Source organism: Liolophura sinensis, chromosome 10 (genome assembly GCF_032854445.1).
Source record: "Liolophura sinensis isolate JHLJ2023 chromosome 10, CUHK_Ljap_v2, whole genome shotgun sequence".
NCBI lineage: Eukaryota > Metazoa > Mollusca > Polyplacophora > Chitonida > Chitonidae > Liolophura > Liolophura sinensis.
Genome location: NC_088304.1, coordinates 5,465,662 through 5,486,230, shown reverse-complemented (window position 1 = coordinate 5,486,230; position 20,569 = coordinate 5,465,662). Strand labels below are relative to the sequence as shown.

General features: G+C 38.0%; 1 protein-coding gene across 4 annotated transcripts in view; it reads left to right on the top strand.

Moving 5' to 3' along the window:
• LOC135476240 (calcium/calmodulin-dependent protein kinase kinase 1-like) overlaps nucleotides 1-20,569 on the top strand; it is a 119,459-nt gene that overhangs the window by 29,675 nt on the left and 69,215 nt on the right. The window contains exon 1 of one of the 4 annotated variants that reach the window (XM_064756191.1): nucleotides 11,867-11,970. The exons of the other annotated variants lie outside the window; for them this stretch is intronic. The gene's annotated coding sequence lies outside the window, so the exon portion shown is untranslated. Of the gene's footprint in view, nucleotides 1-11,866; nucleotides 11,971-20,569 lie in introns of those variants that run through there. 4 annotated transcript variants of the gene reach the window in all.

Here is a 20,569-nt window from a genome sequence, read left to right as displayed (position 1 = left end):
CTTTTGTGTGTAGCATCCTAAAGCCCGTCGCTTCCTTATGGGCAAGTAAGGTCCAGACCTGAAGAGAAATTGGAAACCCTGTTATTTCTTTAACGGTTCAATTTGGCCTAATAATAGTAACATGTTTTGGGTTCGTCATGACTCAAGGTACATGTGTGGATAGACATTTTTCATATATTTCGCCATGGCTTTGGACTGATATTCCTGATAGCTTGGTGGTATGGGGGAATAGGCGTCCCACCTATGGGGCAGGTTACCTGCAGCACATGTAATGTAATTACCTCCAAACTCTATGTTAAATGCACAGGCTTACATTTCTATTTCTGTAGTAGGGTGGTGTCATTTAAATATTTCTAGCGAGAAAACTATAGCTCGTAGCTCAAATCCGTTGGCATGTAACAGAAACTACATGTCTTGGGTGACAATTTGGTGCAAGCCTCAGATTTGTAGCTTTCCTAGCTCTTGAGTTTCAGGCCAGTAAAATTATATGACTGAAGAAAGTTTTTGACCATATCTCAAAAAGTTACAAAGATAGACAAAATCCGAAAGCAGATTCTGAATCAGCGTTTCCCAATAAACCAGAATGCATGAAAACATTATCAAAATTACACACTTTTTATGACGTCATAATTTCGATCATTGGCGGCTGCCAAAGTTTTTCAGTCCAAATTCAAGGTTTTTTCAAACTTGTTTTAACTGGGATCACTCTACAAGTATATCAGATTTCAAAGAATCCGTTCGTTGGTTCTTGAGAAAAAGGTTTTTAAAGGTTTTGATCAAAATCCAAGATGGCAGCCATGTGATGTGACCAAATTTACCTGAAAGCAGCCAAAATTTGCCTCATAACCTTGTTTCTGAAATCACCAAATTTCAACAGCACCCAATAAAAACTTTTCTTTTTATAGCTCTTAAAGCTTCCAAAAAGTTACAAAAAATAAAACGGAAGAAGAATAATAGAAAATAGGAATGATTTCAGTCACAGAGTGCTGGGCCACCTGATTAGGGTCAAATGTATAACAGTTCATTGACTGGGCATGTGAGAAAAAAATATCCGGGTGAAGAGATAATCTTTGAAATAAGGCCGGTACATGTACATGTAGGTTATTACCACATCTTTCAAACATACCTCAAACACTTCGTATTAAAGCTGGTTCTTTATTATATACTGATTTCAAAGTTTTTGAATTTAAACATACATTCAGCATGTGAACGTAACTGCTGTTACATGTCATGATTTACGAGGAACTATTCTTGAATATGGCACAAAACATTAATTACGGTACCGCAGATAAGGCCTTTGCTAATTTCCGTGTATTCCCCGTTTGTCATGGCCCTGCTTTTGGAAATAAAGATGTTGATTCGGAATGTGATTAATTATTATAGTTATGAATTTTCAAACAAAACGTACGTGAATTTCAAGAAAATTTTGTTTTAAAATGCCAATCCCACATACAGTACCCTAATTCTTCAACCCTTTCAACATGGAGCTAATATATTGAAGCACTCAGGGAGAATTATGAAATGTAGAGAAATAATTGGCATAGCTTTATTAAGCGTACATCTTTGGTGACACAAACAAGTCATTTTCATAATAATTATTTACAGCAGTTCCACTGAAAAAGTGGTTAAGAGGTCGAAAAGGTTGACGATTACATTGTATTTTAGTTATTTTTCTTGAAATATTACATGCAGGAGGGCCAGAAGAAGCAATCGATTGAACACTGGCCTAAATCAGTGTGAAAGGATTCAGCACACACTGTGAGATGAGAGGCTCTTTAACGGTTGATGGGATGATGCCAGTGTTGAATGCTAATGGATGTGTATGAGTTGTGGGCTAGGTTAATAATCAAATGTTAATAGTAACAACATGCTCCATCATCATCATCTCAAGATTATGAGACAGATAATGTGGTGATTAGTGGTTTGATACGATAACAGGTGGCCGTCAGATGGAATTATGTCTTGGAACGTGTCGATATGTAACAAGGTTTTAAGTATTTGACAGACTACATATGTGCTGTGTTGTTTACTCTTCATGATTTACCTGCAGTCTGTAGGCCTTACTGGTTACACTGTTTTCTTTGGTTTATTTTATTGATTAGACTTTCACACCATACTCAAGAATATTTCACTTATACAACAGCAGCCAGCATTATGGTAGGAGAAAACCGTGCAAAACGCGGGGGAAACCCACAATTATCCGCAGGTTGTTGCTGGAGATTGAACACAGGGTTTCTCAACACAGGATTGAACCCTTTATCTGTACTGCTTTCAAGGCAAACACATAATCAGCTCTGCCCCTGATCTGACTAGGAATTTAGACCTCGCTGTGTAATTGATTTTATTTCATGATTTAGAATGATAAAGATATTTTGTTTTCCCTAAACCGAAATACCTTTGAAAAAGGAGGCTATTCAAAAGTTTTTTCTGGATTTTCAGTAGACCTGTTTTTTTTGTCATATATTTTTTTTTTATATATGTTTTTGTTTTATATTTATAATGTTCATACCTATCATTTTGACATGTTTGCATTGTATATATAGAGCATTGTTAATTCCCAATATTGTTATTTGTTAATTTAGTAAGATACTAAATCTGTAGGTTTTCATCTCTGAAACTTGAAAAGTGGACATGTGTGGAACGTGAACTTCGTCAAAACATATGGGGGACACATTTGTGACCGTGCTTTATTGAATCGTATGTAATGAAGCTTATTAATGATTAAGGGAAGGTTTTTTTGTTCACAGCTTGGGTCAGTGATTTGTTGAAGGCTAATTTAGCTCATGCCTCATTGAATATAAAATTTGATATCAGTTTTGTCTTGAGGCCATTTGCAGCTACTTCAGATATCCTTCTCTTACGGTTTTGTTCTGAGGTGTGACCTTGTGTCTCCAGATGCTTGCAATTTGTTTCATTTCTCGAGAGAACGTTGCGTTGGCACAGACTGGCTGTGTACTTGATTAAAATTGCCGACGGCATATCTATCTCTCTTCCGGAAGAGAAAAGTAAAAAAGGCTGATTGATTTTAGAAGCTTTTGCTCTGTAAATATTGTGAATTGTGTTGAAACTGTTCTTGTTATTGCAGGGAACATTACACTGTCAGTGTGTTTCCTGTTTACCTGTGTGCATGAATACAGCTGCCTCTGATTCATCAGGTCAAGGTCGGTTTTTGTGTTTTGCTTGGAGTGTCAATCAATGATTCCGTGCGACAGTACTTGACAAGATTGCATAGTAACATGATTTGATTGTAATGTAACAAGTATTTCCTGCGGAGTGTCGACGGGAAAACAATGAAAGTTTCGCCAGCAAATCTGTTAGTATGTTGGGATGATTTCTCGACGATCACAATCAGGTGAGATGATAATAGTGAGGCTTGTCCAGATTATGGAGTACAGTACAATCACATATAGTTTCATGGAATGTTTCACCTACTAATCATTGGTTGGTGGAAGATGAAATTTGTAAATGTCATTTACTGAAAATCACGTGTACTTTTATAACCAAAAAACAATTCATAACTTTTTGAATACTGCTATTCATTAAGCAAGGAAATTTCATGAAATTATGTGGTTTATTGTAATAGTTACACTATCACAGTGGAAGCTCAAACATTTTAAGCTCTCCCCTCTCTTGACCCTTATATTCGCCTCTTGGGTAGTAATGACATCTCAAGAGATAGGATGCCTAGCTGACCTAATCGAAAAAGAACTTATCTCATTTAATGGTAAAAAAGTCTGATTATACCCCATGACACATTTCAGAGGGAAAAAATCACAACACTCGGATGCAATGGTGATAGTAATTTTATTTTGCTAAAAGCTGTTATTTTCTTTTCCATATTAATGGAAGTGCACCTTAGAAGTGTGGAAAACTAAGAAAGCTGTGTCAGAAGAGGTCTTCATTTCTCTAGGCAATTCCTAGAAATCTAAAGCAAGTAGGGACACTAATTTGAGCCACTTTTAAAACAGGACTCTATCTTAAGGGCAGAATTAGCGAGTGTCTGCGCTTATTTCTCTGGAGAATTTAACATACCCAAATAGGTTGTGGTAAAAACGACCTGCAGGGCAGGAATTCCGACGTGACGTAGATAACTGTGTCCAAAGCCACAGCCTAAATCTGTCGGTGAGGAAACAAGTATGATACGGTGTGAGAGCTCTTGGTACAATCTCTGAAGCCTGAGACAAAATTGCCTTTCTTCGCGTAAATACTGATCCATTTTACCAATGTAATCAGTCTTCTGGCCCGTCCTCTTCATTGACAACATTCACAGGCTTTTTGTCTAACAAGCTGGATCACGTCCCTAAAAACAGTGTCGTGTTGTCGGGCCTGATTGCAGAGTTTGATCCATGTCATTGAAGCGCGCACTGCTCACGGGCTGTCCTATCGTATTGATCAAGGTTGCAGCACAGCATCCTGTCTGTGAAGGTTGATCGAGGAAAATACAGAGTCTGAAAAGTGTCATGCATGCCACAACCATGGTCACAAGAGCAATACTGTTCTGTTTTCGTCTGTATTGCGACCTCTACCCGTTGACGGTGTATAGCTGCGTGAGATATCTCATCCGAATGCTGAAAGGTAAGAGGTTGTTAATCGTACTGTTAATCTTACTATGCAGGTGTACAGTCTGTGAAGCTATATATAACACTTACAGTGCTACAGTATGATTCTAATGTACCAAAGGTGTTAACCTTAGTTTCTTTATGGATTTAGATCTTTTTGGCTTGAGGCCTTGGATTGGAATTTTTGTGGATCAATTTTGTGATTGGGTTTCTTGAGGAATTATGTTTTGTTTACTTTCTTTTGACTGGGGTCTGTAAATTGGGATCTTTTTGGATCATGGGATGATTATGGATTGGGATCTTTGTGTACGGTAAATGACCTAAAGTTTCGCAGTTACTGTTGTTTACTTTCGCACGATATGAGTTCACGGCAGATTACAGAAGAGAGTATTTAGACCGCCCCCCCACCAGTTTCATTATCCTGCGTGGCACTTAGCAGCTCTGGCAGCAAATCCTCGCCACTTGGGGTCAAGTCAGTGACAGTGAGGTGCGCAGGACTCCCGACTAGCAGGCTTACATGTATATATACATATATGTGCATCGCTAAATATACCCATGAATGAAATCGAAGAAAGTATCAAGACAGGCGATGTCTGTTACAAACCTTAAAATTCCGTCTGAAAACACTGTCTGAAAGCACGATCAGACTTTGGGATCCTTGTGTATTAGGGTCTTTGTGGATCATGGCATCATAATAGATTGGGATCTTCATGTTTTATGGGTCTTGTGGATCATGGGATCATAGTGGATTGTGATCTTTGTGTATTAGGGTCTTTGTGGATCATGGGATCATAGTGGATTGTGATCTTTGTGTATAAGGGTCTTTGTGGATCATGGGATCATAATGGATTGTGATCTTTGTGTTTTATGGGTCTTGTGGATGATGGGATCATAATGGATTGTGATCTTTGTGTTTTATGGGTCTTGTGGATCATGGGATCATAATGGATTGTGTTCTTTGTGTATAAGGGTCTTGTGGATCATGGGATCATAATGGATTGTGATCTTTGTGTATGAGGGTCTTTGTGGATCATGGGATCATAATGGATTGTGATCTTTGTGTTTTATGGGTCTTGTGGATCTTGGGATCATAATGGATTGTGTTCTTTGTGTATAAGGGTCTTGTGGATCATGGGATCATAATGGATTGTGATCTTTGTGTATGAGGGTCTTTGTGGATCATCGGATCATAATGGATTGTGATCTTTGTGTTTTATGGGTCTTGTGGATCATGGGATCATAATGGATTGTGATCTTTGTGTTTTATGGGTCTTGTGGATTAGGGCCTTTGGATTCATATCCCTATGTATCCCGAAGGAGGTGATTGTGTATATTTGTTGAGCTAGATCATTGTGGATAGTGAGTGATGAATTTGAATTTTATGGAATGGGATCTTTGGATAGGAGTTCTGTTCACCGAGATCTTTGTGGAGTTTTTGTGAATTAGGATCTGTTTGAATTAGGATCTGTGTGGATTGGAAACACCAGTCCAATAAATAAATAAATAAATCAATAACATGTATCTAAATATCCCTCTTACTTTAATAGAAGGAATTGATAACTGTAGCATAAAATCACACCTTTTCTATTATATTCAACTCTGCCTCATAATCTATCCTCAGTGCAGTCATACCCAAGACTTCACCATTGGTATCCTTGATGCTGCAGACACGGCACTCAGCATTTACGTGGAATAAACCTACCACTGGCTAAGCCAGTGTCAGTATAATATAACTGGTGGGACATCGTATGTGGTGTCTTCAGTTTGGCATTCCAGTCAGGCAGCACTATAAAGATGTCAGCATTGGACCCAGCTTGCTACAAGGAGACATAGTCGTCATATGACCGATCAATCAAGCAAACATATCAAAGTAGGGAACACAATTTATAATTAAATTTGAGGCTCATCTTAATTTTGTTCTCTTTTTGCACCTGTTGCCAATTTACACTTGAAAACCATGTCTGAGACGGATTCTTTAATCCTGTATTGCTCTCAGGGCTTAACAGTTTAGAACGTTGTAAAGCTATATCAAGCTTTCTTTAATGGGGCAAAATAATGTCCTCGAAGAATTGAATTACTGTATCACTGTAATTATGGTAATTCACCGATACTTATATGGAAGATTTGACAAGGTGATTGCTCTTCTGTGTGAATGGTATAGAAGGGTGATTTGTTGGTGAAAAATCATGTGGATTACGTTATGTCTAATTTTCTCTGATTTTTTCACCAGCTTTGTTAATATAGTATACATTAGCTGGTGAAAAATTAAATGGGTATTACATGTTTATTTATTTATTCATTTATTTCATTGATGTTTTACGCCGCACTCAAAAATACTTCACTTATATGACCTTGGCCACCATTATGTTGGGAGGAAACTGAGCAGAGCCCGAGGGAAACCCACGACCATCTGCAGGGTGCTGCAGACTTTCCCCACATACAGCGGGTGAGCAAGCCAGCATGAGCTGGAGTTAAACTCAGAGCTACTGCATTGGTGGGAGGCAGCTGGGTCATTGTGTCATGTTGGCGTGCGGAACTTCTCGGCCGTGGAGGCCGTCCAATATCACCTCCGTACTGTGTTAAGCATATGTTAGGTTTGACAGGTCTGAAGAGTTACAACTTGAGTGTTCATATTGGTCACTGGTATAACTAGTATGTTTTATGTCTAGGTTACCTGAGCTACCATTGATTAGCTGTAGGCAAATATGGACGGGCTCTCCATAGCAGGTGTGTGTTTCTATTGGCTAGCGTCTATTGATCTATTTTGGTAGTGTAGATTGATGGCTGGGTGATGTAAGTCAACACTTTGATGAGCTTTTGAATGCCAGGTTAATTTAGAGCTGTGAGTCATGGTTTTGGTTATGTAACTACAATGAACACTTTCAATTTAAGGATCGGAATTCTTTGTAAAACAACCTAAAGTTTCGCCAAGAAAGGTTATTTTTAGATGCAAATTAGTATACATTATATACGTTAAATAGTATTTTTGGTGCTGGAAGCTGCATTGGTCATCACAGCCTACCTGGCTGTGTCTGTGTGTGTTGTGTTTCTTTGCATTACCACAGTACATTATATAGATTAACAATGCCTGGTTTGGTACGTGCTCCAATCTCCTCTGATCCATTCTGGCTGCAGCAGAAAGACATAACTCCTAGACTGACTCAGAATCTGCATCTGAAGTGTGCAATGCACACTTGAATAAACATGATAATGCAATATTGATTCGAAAACACCATAAGATAAGTAGATATGTGCTGATAGATTTCATTGGATGACCCAGTACAGACTAACTTGTGCACCAGGACAAACTAACTGTAGTCACAAAGTCAAGAGATTGCCATTAGAAGAAGTGAAAAAGAACAGTGTGAAGATCGGTCTCGTCAACCCCTCGGGGTAGCCCAGTTGAAATCCAGTTTAAACCCACTTTAGCCCTCAACCAATGCAGTGCTATTTGGTGTGGGCCTGGTGAATAGAATGTGGTAAATGCCCTAAAACTTCCCCCAGGACTAAGATACATATTTTGCCAGTTTCTAGGAGATTTGATTGGAAGCTAGAGTTATACCCATTACATCCCAAGTGTCACCACTGACTTTTATTTGCCTGTAAAAGGGCTCTTTTTGCAGCGAAAGTTTTGGCCATTTACGACATGCCCCTCTAGTCGGAAACATAATTTTGTCTTGGACGAGGGATTTAGCCCCTGGCTATTTTCTCTGTGTGTGTGATTATGGCTAATAAGGCACCAAACACGTCCTGGTTGACTGTGTGGATATGTATGTGTATATGCTGATACCTGTAACTCAGTTGTTCGACAAGTATAAATAAGGATAAATTTTATGAATATAAATACGTGTGTATCTAGATGGGGTGACTCATAACACAATGAACATGAGTTGATAGTAATATTATCACGATTGTGGCAAATCACAAATCCGGATATGAACATATAAGTACCTATATATATTGTAACTAGGCAACAGCTACTGGCTTATCCAAAGAAACAACACAAACGTTTGGAATTGAGAAAGTAGTAATACTATTTTATTTACACACCCTTTCTTATAAACACTGTATCTCTACAATACGCCGTGTCTAGAATTCTAACTGTTACATGATTTAAACATAACGATGTATAGTTCCTTAAGCAATTTCCAACATGGCACATAGCAAGATGCAATTACATGGATGACCTGGTAAACTACTAATCAAACTCAGTCATACAGAAACCAAACAGCAACAGAAACCAAACAGTGAAAGAAACCTAATGGCAACAGAAACCTAATAACAATAGAAACCCTTTTCAGTTACAAAAAAGAAAGAAAAGCGATCCGAGATCAAACAAAACAATATATACGAATACGTGCAAAACATGGTTTCAGTTTATATAGATTTGAAGTTAACTGAATTAATAGTATGTTACTGTTTAGCAATATCTTTAAAAGGTACAGAAACATACACATTATTGCATCTGTTAGTAGTAAACTATTTATTGTTTACAATGCGCTGCTAAACAGTTAGACAAACCAATTATTTCAACATCAGTCTTTGATCAGTTAAGACATTTAATGGACAAACGTTAAAAAACAAAACAACAAATTAATCATATCCTGTTATGGACCATTCAAGCCATGCAAAATCCATCCGATGCCAATAATTCAACGTTGACATGTGCTATTTGGAATGTTATGATTAGGATGGATTTTTTTGATGGGTTTTTTTTCCTTTTTGTTGTGATATTGAATATTGTAATTATTTTGTCGAAAGCATGCATAAATCGTTCCGTGTTCTAACATGTTTTTACCACAGTGATGTATCATTAGATGGTATCTGCCATTGTGCAGTCATGAGATGCATTCTTCAGGGAAGATTAAATTGACCAACTTGATAGAATTGCACTCTTTAAACCCAAAAAACCCCCACTAAAATGCCGTATATATCAGATAGAAGACCATTAAAAACTCTCCAGGAAAATAGTTGGATTTTTTTTTTGTACAATTTGTTTAACCTAGTAAAATGCGTGTGAAAGTTTTATTCTGTGGTGGCCTGTTCTGACCACAATGGGACCAGTGACGTCATGTAAGGTTTTTGCTACTTAACACACATTAAACTGCTACATTTCATCATTCAGAATGTATATACATCCACATATAGGTCTATGAATGGATTTGCTGATTTGACCTTGAAACAAATTATTTCAGTGACTTAATTGATACCTTTTGGATCAGACCACGATAGAATCTGATCTTTTAAGACAATTTTACTCGGTTAGAAAAATTCTAAAACAAAATAAATAAACAAAAATAAACTGTTTTCCTGGATAGGTTATAATGGTCTTTCATCTGATATATACTTCAAAGGACTTCGTTTAATTTAATTCAGTACATGCAACCATCAAGTTTATGCGCATGTATAATCTGCAGCTGTGCGCACAGACTCATTGTGAAATATACATACAAGTGTAATAGAAGTAGTCTGGACTCCGCTATAGCTAGCTCTAGCAATCTCACTAGGGAACCATTAGTTGTTAATGCTGTCATATGGTACAACGCACTTCCTGAACACTGCATACTTATCATGGGTCATCTTGCAGGGAACAATCAGGCCACTTTTAATTAATTGTTTGTTTCTCGTATGACCGTCAGTCTCGCACCTAACATTTGAGTGTAGTTTGTAAAATACATGCCAAGTTAACCGATTAAAATAGAGTTTTCTTCAAATCCACAAACTTTTTTCTTGGTTGGGGGGAGGAGGGGTGGAGGTGGTAAAGGAATAATTATTTATTAATAATTATGGCTTTTTAGCATGTCAGTTTTCTGAAACAGGATCATAAGAAGGGAACACTACATTCAGGTAGGCCTTACACATTGTTCTATGTATATGTACACATGAACTTTTGTATACTCACAGCCTGTCAGTTACACTGTCTCACTACTCTTGGATGGAGCTTAGCTTGACACACTTACACGAAGGAGGAAGTTGCTTCGGTGTTTCACAACAAGACATTAAGGATTTATAAAGGCATGTTATTGTGTGATAAGATATAGGAACGTGGACTTCAGGTCTCTGTCTGCCTGCTTTCATATGGCCCTATAAACAGTTTAGTGTTAAAAATGCGTAATTATGGAATTTATTTGATTTACTTATTTGATAGGTGTTTTACGCCATACTCAAGAATATTTCACTCATACGATGGCGGCCAGCATTATGGTGGGAGGAAAAAGGTCAGAGCCTATGGGGAAACCCGCATCCATCCACAAATTGCTGCCAGACCTTCCTACTTACAGCCGTAAGTATTGAATTTAACATAAATTCTGATGCAACCTGCGGCTCTGCAGGGTTTCATCTCACTGTAATCCCGGCTGTAATCCCTAAGAGAAACATTCTTGAGTATGACATAAAAAACAAATCAAATAAATAAATAAATAAGCACTTCAGTGTTTACAGTTACTCCCCATACCTAAATGTAAAGGTATTTAGAGGTCTACATGAGTGATTTATGTCTTCAGAACACATCTGCGCTTTGAATTTCGAACACAGTTTATACACACTTTCCTGTGGCTGTAACAGGTTTCCAACAGAGTTTGTATTCCTCTTCCCTAGGCCTTAACTTGTGCTGTCTTAATTTTCAGGCCAATCTGTCCAATATTTAAATAGAAAATTAACCCTTTAGGTAATAATAATGTATGTAATAAAGCTTAAAGAATGGAAAACAAATAATTTAAGCATAGGTTATATTTCGGAAGATACGTGGAAATAGGCCTAATTAGCTGCAGCCATTTTGTTTTGACGTGCTTGTTAAGCCCATAAAAAATTTAATTTAAATCTGGATTGCATGTGAGACCATGAAACGTCATGTCTAAGAGATAGAGAAACCTGAAACACGATGTTGTGTATTTACAAGTTACATTGGGCTTTTTAATGAAAGTTGTGTGGTGTTTACAAGTTGTAGTGGGCTTTTTATGGAGGTTGTGTGGTGTTTACAAGTTACATTGGGCTGTTAATAATGGGACTTGTTGTGTGGCACTTGTTATGTTGGATTTAAATATATTACTTGGAACTTAAATATTACTCGTCTGATTTGTCTCACTTGTCTTTCATAAACATTATACGCGTGAGTAGTCATGCATAAAGATACATGTGTACCTGTGCCAGTCAGCCTGTAGGTACCCGGACTGTTAAACTATAAAGTCTGGGGTTGTATTGCCTGGAAAGTGAAACACAGCACAGCTTGTGCCCTTGACGGGAACTAGTAAAAAGATGCCAGCTTATATTGAGCTATATGTGACCTCAATACCCTATGTAGAGTCTATATAACGACATACAATGACGTACAGGTTTGATATTGCAGACAGGGTGTGGTTCACACCTTTGCTTATACGCGATCTACAGGTGTGTTGACTCTTTGATATTACAGGTAGGCATTTACCTGAGACTGTTGTTTTAACTGTTTTGAGTAAAATAATTGTCACTGCAAGGGTTTAGATTCTTCATGCTACCAACGGCTTCTGAACACATGTATGTATGTTCTTATTTATAGTGGACAGTTTAAAGTGCAGGTGGAACTATCACCACTGCACAATATGTGACTGCATCGACGGTAATCTGTGTTAATTTGTTAACTTTTATCAGGCCATTTTTAGCTGCAGCGAAGAACCTCTGTTCTCTGGTTGTTCTGTCTGGCGGTCAGTCGGTAAGTCAGTTGGTTTTTGCTGACAGTCTGTCTGGACTTATGGCTGAAGTGCAAAGCAAAATGAAACCCTACACAGAGCAAGGTGATTGTCAGACAGCTCACAGACATGGTGTTCATAAACCCTTTAATACCTCAAGGTAACAAATGAAAGTGTCTGGCTTGAGGACAGGATAAAGCATAGCACAGACGGACAGCATTTGTAATCGAAAATCAGATTTTCAAATCCCCGGTGTCAAGTGATCACACGACATTTCCATAGACGCTGATTGGCTGATATAGACCACAGTGATCTCAGAAGATCCCAGTTGCTCACAGACGAGCAAAATCTTGTGCCCGACCCATTTGTTTCGGGATTTTTTGTTGCCAAGAGTTAAACAAGCTGAATCTTTGGATCAAATGTTCCAGACTCAGGAATTCTTGTTGTGGTTACTCGCACATGAGTAAATTTTGCGGATATTTTGTTGTCTGGATGAAGAAATCTCGTGTTTGACAACAAATGTTTGACTTTGCTTTAATGCTTTAACTTTGTGTCAGCCCGTATTTCAGTGATCTTTACAAGATGTTTATGAATTGCAGCATTATTTTGGTGATTCTTTGCAGCAGTAGCCCAGTCTGTGTATGTATATCAACAACGTATGAGAATATTTTCAAAAATTTGAGACTATATATATTAAGTAAGTGTGTAAAATTACCCTAATACACTCTGTTGGATTGTGGTGAATGCACGTCATTATACAAGATAAATGTTACAGATAGATTCACACGCGCTCACTGATCATGCAGGTAACAAATAGCAGTTAACAACGCATGTGTAGCCGCCATACAGAATCTTGAATTTTAGGTTGGTTGAAGACTTGCTTTTCGTCCACCAAAATGGTGAACTTAAAAATATTTGGAAAAAAATCATCCAAAGTGAAAAAGTGTGGTGTTTTTTTTTTCTGTCCAAGTTGGACTTCTAGTGAACACATTATTTAATATTGTTTATCGAATTGAATTGAAACTTGATATTTGACTTCACTATAACAGATTAAATTTGAGTTTCGGACCCATGTGTCCAGTTTGGAAATAATTATTTCCATTTTGGCTGCAGTTGTTTTCCAATTTTTTTTTTTTTGCAAAATGGTACATTGTGTTGAATTGAAACTCGATATATATCTTTGCCATGAAAAGTTACCGATTATCTTTTGAATGCCAGTTTGCTTTGTCCATTTCCAACAAAATTATGGCCATTTTTGTTTTGTTTTGGATATTAATAGACATAGCTATTATTGTGATGGCACAAGTGGTACGGAACATGTTAATGTATTGTTCTGATGACACAAGTGGTAGGGGATGTGTACATGTATTGTTCTGATGACACAAGTGGTAGGGGACGTGTACATGTATTGTTCTGATGGCACAAGTGGTAAGGGACATGTACATGTATTGTTCTGATAGCACAAGTGGTAGGGGACATGTACATGTATTGTTCTGATGACACAAGTGGTAGGGGACATGTACATGTATTGTTCTGATGACACAAGTGGTAGGGGACGTGTACATGTATTGTTCTGATGGCACAAGTGGTAAAGGACATGTACATGTATTGTTCTGATGACACAGGTGGTAGAGGACATGTACATGTATTGTCCTGATGACACAAGTGGTAAGGGACATGTACATGTATTGTTCTGATGACACAAGTGGTAGGGGACATGTACATGTATTGTTCTGATGACACAAGTGGTAGAGGATGTGTACATGTATAAATGTGTTGTTCTGATGACACAGGTGGTAGAGGACATATACAAGTATTGTTCTGATGGAACAAGTGGTAGAGGACTTGTTTTTGTTTTTGCAGTACCTCCAGAGTGCTAGTTGGAGATAGTTTGTGCTGCCTTAGATCTTGAGAATCACTTATGCGGTACAGTGTTCATGAATTACACAATGTCAGTTTATAGCTTTGAGAATTAAGCTTCAGGGCAGACTGAGTAATTGTGTCTCTCTCAGGAACTGCAGAACGATAGATGGGTTTTACCCGTGCAGAGCTATTATGTATCTGTCTGAGGTTGCCTTACTGTTTCTGTCGTTAACAAAGACTGTAGCCCTGGTTTATGACCCTGGATCACAACAACCCACAACAACATACCTGTTCACTCTCAGTGTCACAGCTGACTGGTCCTGACATGCCTGTTGACCTGTGTCAGTTAGAGTACTTACCTGTTTTTACAGGTATTGATCTTTTACCTGTACAGGTAGGTTTATACCAGTATAAATTAGTCTTAACAAAGCTAGCTAAATTCAGAAGAAGGGGTTACTGGGTAATGTATATGTAACACCTATTTACTCTTCACAATCAAGATACCTGCACATTACCTGTGACATCTATTACATCTATAACTGTGGCCTATTATGAGGTCATGTCAAATATCACATGACCACATGTGTGGGTTCAATCCTAGCCTTGGGCAGAGTTACTTTGATTTCCTGCCTCCACAGTTCAGGGCTATTATGGTGACAGTGAGCATGCCATAACACCTAAATAGGTAGCTCACTCCGTTTATATTTGTGACAGATTTGCTCTGCTCACTCACAGTGATTTATAATTACTGCACTTTTACTGTGGAACATCCAGCATCTCTGAAATAATATGCCCCACTTCATTCTGCATTCTGATTATACAAAGGCATTCTGCAATCACGTTAGACAAAAAAGTAACTCAGTGGCCTTTATTTTTTAACTGGTATTTTTCATTAAAAATAATGAGTGTTAGAAGTGAATCTGATATGTAATGCTAATTGCATATACATGTGGCATACAAATCATATAATGACAAATTGCTCCCATATCATGAAGCTTTTTAAATGCTTATTACACAAAAAGTATTTTTTTTTAGTTCATATTATTTGTTGTGATAAAATGCTGTCACTTGACAAGTCGTGGAAAACATGTGAGTATTTCATGTGAAAATGTAAGTGCAAACTACCATACCAACAGCTAGCTAACATCAGATCCAACATCAGATCCAATATCAGATTTGTTGGAGATCATTTCCCTGATGTTATACATGTACCAGTATCACATCTCATACTCATTGATCTCGCTCTGCAGGTGAAAATCTGTGTCACCTGTGGAAAAGCTTGTCTGTTACTTGCCAGATATGTGAGGTTTTATACTCAGGACACTCTTTGTGTCCTCAATCCATGACGTGCCTACCATTGATGAAGGTAAAGTGAAATATTCTTGAGTGTGGCATTCCACATCAGTAAATCATAAGGCCCTATAAACAACTTAGTGTAAACAATGTATAATTATGGAATTTATTGATTTATTTATTTGATTGGTGTTTTACGCCATACTCAAGAACATTTCACTCATATGATGGTGGCCAGCATTATGGAACATTTAATACTTTAGATGAATGTATTGTATCCATATAAAGGGGGCCTCCTTGGATGAGTGGTTAACGTGCTAGTGAAACACAGTGACTCTGCGATCAATATGAGTTCAAGGCCAGCTCATGCTGACTTATTCTCCAGTCATACTTGGGAAGTTCTACCAGCAAAGTGCAGATGAGTGTGGGGTCTGCCCTATTTCCAACCCACAATAATGGTAACGTATATGTGAGATATTCTTGAGCACAACTTAAAGCACCAATGAAATAGGTTAATGTACATTACGTGATGAAGCCTCATGCTAGATATCATTTTGGAATATGATCTGTTTATTAAGGTGGTTTTGATATGATCTGTTCATAAGCCTGATAGAGTAATATACCAGCACTTATGGATGTGCTGCATGTATGTGCACACTTCATTGGCACCAAAGCGAGTGTGTGAACCCTGATGTGTCTGTTACTAAGCAGTCTCTGCTTAGCAGCAGACCTGTTATTGATCTGTGTATAAACATTAAAACTAGTGCAGAGTCTACAACATAATGTAATTTTTTTTTTTTTTACAAAGATTTAGTTTGTGTAAGGTTTTGAGTTTATCTTTAGTATCACCTGTACCTGAAGCTTCAAGTGACGTTATGATTTTTGTAAACCTGTATTTGTTGACTTTGGTAACGTATTCACTGAATCTTATTGGAACTGATAACATGCTGTGTTAAATATACAGTAAGTGTGAGGTAAATAAACAAACCTCCAGACATTTTTCTATGATCAACAGAACTCTCAGAATTAGGCAAAATGTGCACTTTAGTAATGGGAGTAGTTTAGGCCAGTTACTGTGTGTAACCATGGTATCTGTGTTTCAAATGCTGGAAAATGAACATTGTAGTTTATAGTTTTTGTAGTAAGTCATGTATATATAAAAAATATTCGGATGATGACAAAAGTAAAAAGCCAAGACTAGGAATCAAGTCCTTGTTTTGCAGAGTTACACTACTTGTGAACAAACTGTAATGGTTATCCCAATCGACTTTGATTTGCATCGATGTGCAAAAAAATGTGTCTTGTTAGACGTTGGTATTAAAGCTCTCACAGCAGACCTATGCATGTCTGAGTGATTGGCACTATCAATGTCTGTTCTTTTGTTTACAAATATAATTGTCATTTCATCTCAGCTCTTCTTCTGTGATCACATGGTGATGATTTTTCTTCTTTGATGTTAGGAATGCATGAACACTAGTATCTATGCAATGGAGAAGGCATCTGGAGGTTTTTTCTTCTTTGATGTTAGGACAGTAGTTGCACCCTATTGATGTCAATCTCAGCCCGCATATGAAGTATCAACTGTTCTGGCAGACATTGTATGGAACTAATTTGTTAGTTCCTGGAATGGAAGTCTTTGATAACAAGCGAGGTAATGAGGGGTAGCGAATGTCTGCTCATCCTGAAGGATGCACTCTCTTATCTTTCTCTCTCAGCCACAGGACTTCATTGGCTTTTGTTTTCCGCGTGACTTAACCTGTCTGCCTGTGTGCGTGATGAGCTGGCTCTGCCAGTGGGGGATGCTTTCTATACACTGAGATTGGTCGAAGCACATGGAATGCATGCACCTTCTAACGTGCATGCATTTAAAATTTCTCAAAATGCATGTATTTGAAATTTATCAACATGCATGTATTTAAAAGTTATCATCACGCATGTATTTAAAATTTCTCAAAATGCATGTATTTAAAATTTCTCAAAATGCATGTATTTGAAATTTATCAACATGCATGTATTTATAATTTACCATCATGCATGTATCTAAAATTTATCAACATGCCTGTATGTATTTATAATTTATTTAAACAACACGCTTGGTATGCAGTGTAATACATCATTATAGATAGGTAATATGTAATTAATTATGTGTATTCTATTTCACTGTAGCTTTCATTGTGATTTATGCACTAGTTTCTTTGAGTGTGTGCTTGGGGTTTAACATTGTACTTAACAATTTTTCAGTCTTATGACAACAAAGGAATCCTTAGAGTTCATGTAATGTGCCTCCTTGTTGCAGGATGGATTTCCACCGCTCTTTTATCTAGTGCTGCTTCACTGAGACGACTTACTGAAGGCATGTACGCCGCCCTGCCCAAGCCATTATACTGATACGGGGCAAACAGGTGTTGCACTATCCCCGTCTTGCTGAAGGACAAGCGAGGAAGTTACAACCTCTTTTAAAGTCTCCCAAAGCAGATGCTCTACCAACTGTGCTATCGGGGCCGGTCCTGTTTCTTTGATGTTTTATACAAAACTGCGTTGCCTGGAATGGCCAATTTCAGGGCTTTACAAAAAGTATAATTTTTATCAGTCTACACAGACTAATGCCCACAGAATATGTCATCCAAAATAATGTAGCTATGAGATTAATAATCTGCATTTTTTTTTATTGATTATTTGTCGTGCGTGTGAGAGTTGGGAGGTTTGCCGGGGGAGAGGGGGGGGAGGGTATATTGCAGCTCTCTTTGACTACGCTTATGTGCACACACAAGACTTAATGCAAGATATTTTTGATTTACGTCTATTCTGCCTCAATAGAATGTTTCAACAGCTATATTAAGTTTGAGAATTAATTAAACCTAAATGCAGGAGTGATTGCGTTTAAGTTGATATATCAGATACGTTATTACTGATACCGCTACAGAATTGCTTCTCTGGCTGTCTGTCCCATCTCAGAGACCAAACATTCATCATGTGGCAGGCATACCATTGTCAAATTTTGTGTTTCATTCTCACCTAAATTGTGTTAATTAGCAGGAACTTAAAGTGGTCAGCTTATAAATGTATGCGCTGAGGATCCGCTGAAGTTACTCTGTGACTATGTTCCTTTGATTCCACTAAAGCAACGTGCAATACACTGAAACAGAATGTGGCTGTCCTCTGTGAACATTGGTGGTTCCACAAAGCAACTCAGTGTGGTTGTCCTTTGTATACCTTGCAATACAGTGAACGAGAAGGTGGCTGTCCTCTCTAAACATCACTGATTTCATCAAAGCAATGCACATTACACTGGATCAGAATGTGGCTGCCCTTTGTAAGCATTGCTGATTTCATCAAAGCAACGCACATTACACTGGAACAGAATGTGGCTGTCCTTTGTAAGCGTTGCTGATTTCATCAAAGCAACGCACATTACACTGGAACAGAATGTGGCTGTCCTTTGTAAGCGTTGCTGATTTCATCAAAACAACGCACATTACACTGGAACAGAATGTGGCTGTCCTTTGTAAGCGTTGCTGATTTCATCAAAGCAACGCACATTACACTGGATCAGAATGTGGCTCTCCTTTGTAAGGGTTGCTGATTTCATCAAAGCAATGCACATTACACTGAATCAGAAAAAGGTTCCCTTTGTAAGGGTTGCTGATTTCATCAAAGCAATACACATTACACTGAATCAGAATGTGGCTGCCTTTGTAAGCGTGCTGATTTCATCAAAGCAACGCACATGACACTGAATCAGAATATGGCTGTCCTTTGTATGCGTTGCTGATTTCATCAAAGCAACGCACATTACACTGAATCAGAATATGGCTGCCCTTTGTAAGCGTTGCTGATTTCATCAAAGCAACGCACATGACACTGAATCAGAATGTGGCTGCCCTTTGTAAGGGTTGCTGATTTCATAAAGCAACGCACATGACACTGAATCAGAATAAAGCTTCCCTTTGTAAGCGTTGCTGATTTCATCAAAGCAATGCACATTACACTGAATCAGAATGTGGCTGCCCTTTGTAAGCGTTGCTGATTTCATCAAAGCAACGCACATTACACTGAATCAGAATAAGGCTGCCCTTTGTAAGCGTTGCTGATTTCATCAAAGCAACGCACATGACACTGAATCAGAATAAAGCTGCCCTTTGTAAGCGTTGCTGATTTCATCAAAGCAACACACATTACACTGAATCAGAATGTGGCTGCCCTTTGTAAGCGTTGCTGATTTCATCAAAGCAACGCACATTACACTGAATCAGAATGTAGCTGTCCTCTGTGAACATTAGGGATTCCACTAAAGCAACGCAATGTGGTTGCCCTTTGTATATCTTGAATGTTGCTGTCCTTAGTAAATGTTGCTGATTCCACCAAAGCAATGTGCAACACACTGAAACCGGATGTGGCTGTCCTCTGTGAACGTTGCTGATTCCACCAAAGCAATGTGCAACACACTGAAACCGGATGTGGCTGTCCTCTGTGAACGTTGCTGATTCCACCAAAGCAATATGCAACACACTGAAACCAGATGTGGCTGTCCTCTGTGAACGTTGCTGATTCCACCATACTGACATATAATGATATTGTAACATCTTAATTATTGCAGAATAACCGAATAATAATGACTGTTTTCACTGAAGCAACCTGTTGTAATGCAAATAAAACAAAATGAAGCAACTTATATTCATGAAATCTTTCTGAAGGTTTGTTAAGGTGCAGTTTGTGCAGGTTACAAATTACACAGTAATTTGTGTTTTTGGTAACACTGAGTGTGTTTTCTGAATTAAATTACCCAGCCTCAGTTTATTTATTTGACACTTTTAAACAGTGGTAATGATCAATTTAAACCCCGGTATCTTAAAACTTTTTTTCCCTTATCATTACCTGTAATAGTGTATTTCACCTGAAGTTTATTTTTCAGCTGACACATTTGCTGGGTTCTGATTGATTCCTTCACCTTTGATGAAGTTTGCGGCTGACTGGGAATATTGGACTTAACTTACTTCAGTTTTAAAGTCATTGCAGTGAAGCAGCACTAGATAAAAAAGCAGTGGATGTCAGTCCTGCAACAAGGAGACACAGTACATGCATTCTAAGGACTCCTTCATTGTCATCTTACTGGATAATTGTTAAATACGACATTAAACCCTGAGCACTCACTCACTCCCTATTAGAGAAAACTTAAGTGTTGGCATTATT